Raw genomic sequence first — 6,304 nt, 5'->3', positions numbered from 1 at the left:
ATCCCGTGCTGTATTTTAATGAAATAATGAAAAAAAGACGTGATTTATAATATCTCCTTATCACGTCTCTCAGAATTGACTAAAGAGCTGCACATAATTGGCTGTTGTTATGTAGGCAGATGTTTCTAAGTTACAATGCGCCTGTAAGGGCTTAAAATCGAGCCTCTGAGTCCCCTTTTGGTTCTGTAAAGGTTAATGTAATTATTTCATAAGACTGCCCTGCTTTGAAGAGCTTTTTTAGTTGACTCAATAGCAGAATTAATAGACTGAATACAGATATTGAGGATGTCCGTTCGTTATAAAACTGAACTTAAATGCTAACTTTAGTTTCCAATATTTTTAATCACAAGCGGACGATTTCGACGTTATTTAAAGGAAGTCTCTGGATTGGGAAAAATCGGTTGGATGAACTTCTCAAAAACGAAATGGAAAAACATCAGTCTTCATAGACCTCCGACTAGATTGCTTATGAAATATGTAGACCAGCAAGCAGAAGTCAAGGACAGCTTAGTTTTGTTTTTATAGGGTGAAAATGCTGTAAAATTTCACTGTAGAGAAAGGAGTTATGTTTGCTGTTCAGTTTTAGTCTGCGGATCTCCTGCCCTTTCGTGTTTGCCCTTCAAGAACTTACAGACCGAAGCACGTGATTGATGCTGCTTCCGGGAATAAAAAAAATCCACCCAAAATAATTACTTTAATATTCATCCTCGACACCGGGACTCCATCAAACGGTTTATATCAACAGAAGCTCGGCCGGTCGATATCTTCTTAAAGATCCCATACAATATATTCTTAAAGTAACAACACTGGAGGCACCGGATCTTCCCTGTTGATTTGCCCTTCAAATTTGAGCTACCATAAGTTACTTAATTTAGTGGGAGAAACCACCGAAGGTTACGCATAATGGATAGCAAAGGGAAAAAAAAGTCAGTTGAGTTAGGATTCAAATTAGGCTGCTACAGTAGAGAATACACCGTTCTAATAACAATAATAAACTCAAGATTGTACATTTTTGTGGTTTTTAGTAAACCTGGAACCTTTTGGCATGAGGTGAAGCGAAGTACAAGAGAGGCCTGATATGATAAAATCAGAGAAAAAAGACATCCCTCTGAGTTTAGTCATTAGATTATATAAGCATGCAGCACCAAGAATATATAGATTATGTATTTATAAAAAGTAACAGCACATGGGCACACTCCTCTGATGACACACTTATGCTGCTGCAGTGTTACAACGAACAAACATCAGTACCGGAAAAAGGGAATAGAGTCTAAATTACAGGAAAAGGTAAAAGCTTAATTTCAATTCCATTACAGAGTTTATGATAGAGTGTATTTCTTATGGACCCTAGTGTTGTATGAACATTGCAGTGTGAACTCCCCTTATACCATTTTCATGCCAGCACAAAAGCTCATCCACCCATTTCATCATGACACCATTATTAGCACACTGTTGACACAGCTCGGGGTGGGGAGGGAGATGCTGAAACCGGAGCATATCTTTGATCTATGTTGCACGTCTCCAGGCAACTGGGGATGCCAGTGTTTGATGTCACTGCAATTTCATTCTTGATCCATGTCTGCCCAGCTAGAGAATTAACAGGTTCGATGCCTGCAGTAATGTGTCAGAATGAAGCTGACTGTCGCACCTAATAGTTTTAAAAGAGATCAAAATAGGCGAAGCTGGGTGTGAGCACAAGTGAGTTTGTGCAAATCAGGTTTATCTGTGTATAATTTGGTTAGATCTGCCAGACATGCATTGAATATTCCATATAAAAATAGACTACATTTAATATGACAGTGTTATCCTTAAGCATCAGTGTCAAGTTATATAATTGATGTGCACAATTTTCCATGTAGTGTTGTGAGTGACATGTCAGAGATGCAGTACAATTGGAAAAAGATTTGGCTGTTTGGTTTTTCATCTGTGTCACAAACACCCTCAATATCCATAAACCACAAGGGCATTGGAAGGTGAATTTTAAGTGTAAAACCTGTGCACATACGACTGTTTTGCTCTACATTTTGCAACTGTTTAAGGGTATTTGCAGCACTTCTTCTAATGGGTCTTCCTGTAACACTACAGGATTTCCATTTTATTATTTTTACATTAGTAAGAAATCATTCATTTTAATGAACTGAAAATCATGTGAGTCATGAATCAGGCACACTGGCCACTGCACCCAATTCCCGATATGCGCTCCAGTTGTGTGAAGCTTTGTGTCAGGAATGCTAAATTGTAAAATCAACTCCCTTATGACACTATAAAACCTGTTATGAATAGGATTGCTTACAGCCCTGTCTACAGAGAGTGGGTGGTTATTTATCTAACAAAAAAACCTTTCTGTGTTGTGGTTTGCATTATTTTTCAGTCCTCAAAGGTTAGTGCTCAGGAGTCCATCATTCTTACACTGAATCTAATTTGTCTTTAGATCATTTACAAGATTCAACAGGACATTTTGTGAAGTTAAACAAAAATACATTCCAAGAGAATTGTGTTACATTGGGAACACTTGTGAAAACATTGACATTTCAGTTGGGTAATCTATTCATAAAAAAGAGAACACATCAGTGCTTGATATTTCCTGAGAATTATTTTAAAAAATCTCTTTTTGCATTCTGTTTTATACTTTTCAATTATTTAATTTTTTGGGTTTCCCAATTAACCCTACCGTGTTATACCAATTCCACAAAAAATAATAGTTCTCATTAAAGAAAAATATTTTTTTAATGGAGTACTTGACCCCAACATTTATGGTTGCGGGTTCAAGGCTGTCTGCCAATCAAGATGGCCTGTCATTTCAAACCAGAAAATTTGACCAGTTTTTATCTCAGCCACTAGATGGGGCACCTTGCTGTAGTGGAATATTTATATCTAACTTGGGGGGGAGGGGGGGGGGGGAAACTGGCACATATTATGTCCCATAAAGAACATTTCCTTCAGCTGATCAATCAGCAGTCTTTAAGTGCAATTAGTGGTTGTGGAATAGTCTAAAGTCCAGCTACTCTCACTCTTTCTGAAGGAAGATTGCATGGCAATAAAAAAACATGGCAAGGGAATTGAGAATAAAAGTAAAATAAAGTATAAGAGAATGGAACTGAGTGTGTATGTATAGGAAGATGCAGACATGCCAACCTACAAAACTCAGAAAAGCTGCCAACTTCAGAAAAGCTGACATAGCCCCCAAAAAGCCGACAACTCAAAAAACAACGTACAACTGAAAAACACACCTGAATAAAGGCCTATGACCATCACTGCTTCAAGATGACTGAATAAGTTAAATTCCTTTTTTATCACATTGGACTTCAGGATTTTAACTTCTTTTGGGATCACATTCCGCAATATTTTTCTGAAACTGAAACCCAGTGATTCATGTATGACACAAAAAGAAGTAATGACAATAGGAGAGCAGTGGGGCACTACCGCACCATGACCTCAGGTGCAGCTAGACCCAGTATTCCTTCAGTTTTATTACTGGGGAAACAACTGAAATACACAAAAAGGCCATTTTTGCTTTGGTGAATTTATACATTTCAGAAGGTGGATATGAACTCTGATGGTATAAAATTTGTTTCCTGTGGGGGTGGTTGGGGCATGCACCCCAGGACATTTTGATTTTTGATGCTACTTTTGGTGTATTTACCAGCATTTTGAAATGTACTATGATTTAGCATTTGATTCCAAAAATAATTTATTCTAGAATGGCTATATATTAGTTGATCTCACATGATGTTGCACATTGGGAATCTAAGATCATGTTTAGCCTACAGATGAAGCAAGGTTAGAGGGCAGGGGATAATTTAATAAGGGCATGCAGACATAATTCAGTTCTCATTTTAAAATCGTACATTCTATCATTATATATAATACATCAATAAAACTTACAGCATTTTGGGAAACTGAGAAGTAGAGTTGGTTGCAGCAAGGGATTTTCTCTACCGGTTGAGAAGCTGGGAGATGCAAAACTAAGGTGCTGCAGCACCACCAGTGGTGACAGGGTGTAATTACAACATGGTAAGTTTATATAGGCAGTTTCCATTATATAACTAACTAGCTGGGGGTGCCCGGCGGTGCCGAGGCTTTTTTGAGGGCATGTTGTTGTTGGAAGAGAGAGAGGGAGCGACTGGGGGGAAGAGAGAGAGGGAAGGAGAGAGAGAGAGAGGGAAGGAGAGAGGGAAGGAGAGAGAGAGAGAGGGAAGGAGAGAGAGAGGGAAAGAGAGAGGGAGGAGAGAGATTGAAGGAGGGGAAGGAGAGAGAGGGGGAAGGAGAGAGAGAGAGGGAAGGAGAGAGGGAAGGAGAGAGAGGGAAGGAGAGAGAGGGAAGGAGAGAGAGGGAAGGAGAGAGAGGGGAAGGAGAGAGAGAGGGGAAGGAGAGAGAGAGAGGGAAGGAGAGAGAGACGGGGTGAGAGAGACTGGGGGAGAAGAGAGAGAGATTGGGGGGAGAAGAGAGAGAGAGATTGGGGGAAGAGAGAGAGACGGAGTGAGAGAGAAACTGGAAGTGTGAGAGAGAGAGACTGGAAGTGTGAGAGCGAGAGAGACTGGGAGTGAGAGAGAGAGAGAGAGAGACTGGGAGTGAGAGAGAGAGACTGGGAGTGTGTGTGAGAGAGAGAGTCTGGGAGTGAGAGACTGGGAGTGTGAGAGAGAGAGAGAGACTGGGAGTGTGAGAGAGAGAGTGGGAGTGTGAGAGAGAGACGGAGTGAGAGAGAGAGAGACTGGGAGTGAGAGAGAGACTGGGAGTGTGTGAGAGAGAGAGAGAGTGGGAGTGTGTGAGAGAGAGTGGGAGTGTGTGTGAGAGAGAGAGAGACGGAGCGTGAGAGAGAGAGAGAGAGACTGGGAGTGAGAGACAGAGATTGGGAGTGTGTGAGAGAGAGATTGGGAGTGTGAGAGAGAGAGATTGGGAGTGAGAGAGAGAGAGATTGGGAGTGTGAGAGAGAGATTGGGAGTGTGAGAGAGAGAGATTGGGAGTGTGAGAGAGAGAGAGATTGGGAGTGTGAGAGAGAGAGATTGGGAGTGTGAGAGAGATTGGGAGTGAGAGAGATTGGGAGTGTGAGAGAGAGATTGGGAGTGTGAGAGAGACTGGGAGTGTGTGAGAGAGAGAGACTGGGAGTGAGAGAGATTGAGAGTGTGAGAGAGATTGAGAGTGTGAGAGAGAGAGACTGGGAGTGAGAGAGAAATTGGGAGTGTGAGAGAGAGATATTGGGAGTGTGAGAGAGAGAGAGAGACTGGGAGTGTGAGAGAGAGAGACTGGGAGTGAGAGAGAGAGAGATTGGGAGTGTGAGAGAAAGAGAGAGATTGGGAGTGTGAGAGAAAGAGAGAGATTGGGAGTGTGAGATAGAGAGAGAGATTGGGAGTGTGAGAGAGAGACTGGGCCGCCGCGGCCGCTCACCTGATGGCTTTGGGCCGGGCTCTGGGGCAGGGCTGTTGACGCCGCGGGGAGGTTTTGTGCGCGGCAGCTCCCAGCACGGCCCGCCGCGGCCGCTCACCTGATGGCTTTGGGTCTGGCTCTGGGGCAGGGCTGTTGACGCCGCGGGGAAGTTTTGTGCGCGGCGGCTCACGGCACGGCCCATAACTCAAGGCCCAGGCTTCCCGGGCTGCTAGGCCGCACCCGGCGCTGGCACAGCTGCTCAAAATGGCCGTCAAAGTAAGCAAGCCTCCGGGCGAAGGGCAGGGGATCACTTCATTTCCTACTGTTGCTAAATACAATTTAAAACTCAAATAAATTGTTATTTTCCTTAGTTCCCTAACACACAGAAAGTGTGGGGAAAAAAACGTGAAGAATCAAGATGGCGGCCACTCACCTCGGTTCAGAATGATAAGGCCCGCCCACACACGCACCGATTGGTCAACCGTCAGGTCACTGAACTGTAGGATTGGTCAATCGTCAAGTCACTCAACACTCAACTGTAGGATGGCCCGCCCGCACGCGCAATGAACCCGCCCCCGTGACGCAGCGATTGGTCAACCGTCGGTCAGCTGTCAGATCACTCGACCACATGATTGGTCAACCTTCACGTCACTCAATGCTAATGAGCAAATGAGCGGAACTTTTCCCATTTAATGAGTGGAATTTTGAACGTTTTTGGGATACCGTGGGCACGATTTTTGTCTGACAGAAAAGTAAATACGCCTATGATCGGTCCGTAATCGTAAGCTTTCTTTTGATGTGACGCGCGTGTAGGTACGCTCTATAACTTTCGAACGTATAGAGAACAGACAGACAGACAGACAGACAGACAGAAGAGGTCTTTTATTTATATACTAGCTGGGGAGCCCCGCGTTGCGAGGGCAATTTTGGGGCGCGAGGG

The sequence above is a fragment of the Somniosus microcephalus genome, chromosome 14 (assembly GCF_052327205.1).
Source record: "Somniosus microcephalus isolate GS21.2 chromosome 14, FLI_Smic_1.0, whole genome shotgun sequence".
NCBI lineage: Eukaryota > Metazoa > Chordata > Chondrichthyes > Squaliformes > Somniosidae > Somniosus > Somniosus microcephalus.
This window is presented reverse-complemented; position numbering follows the sequence as displayed.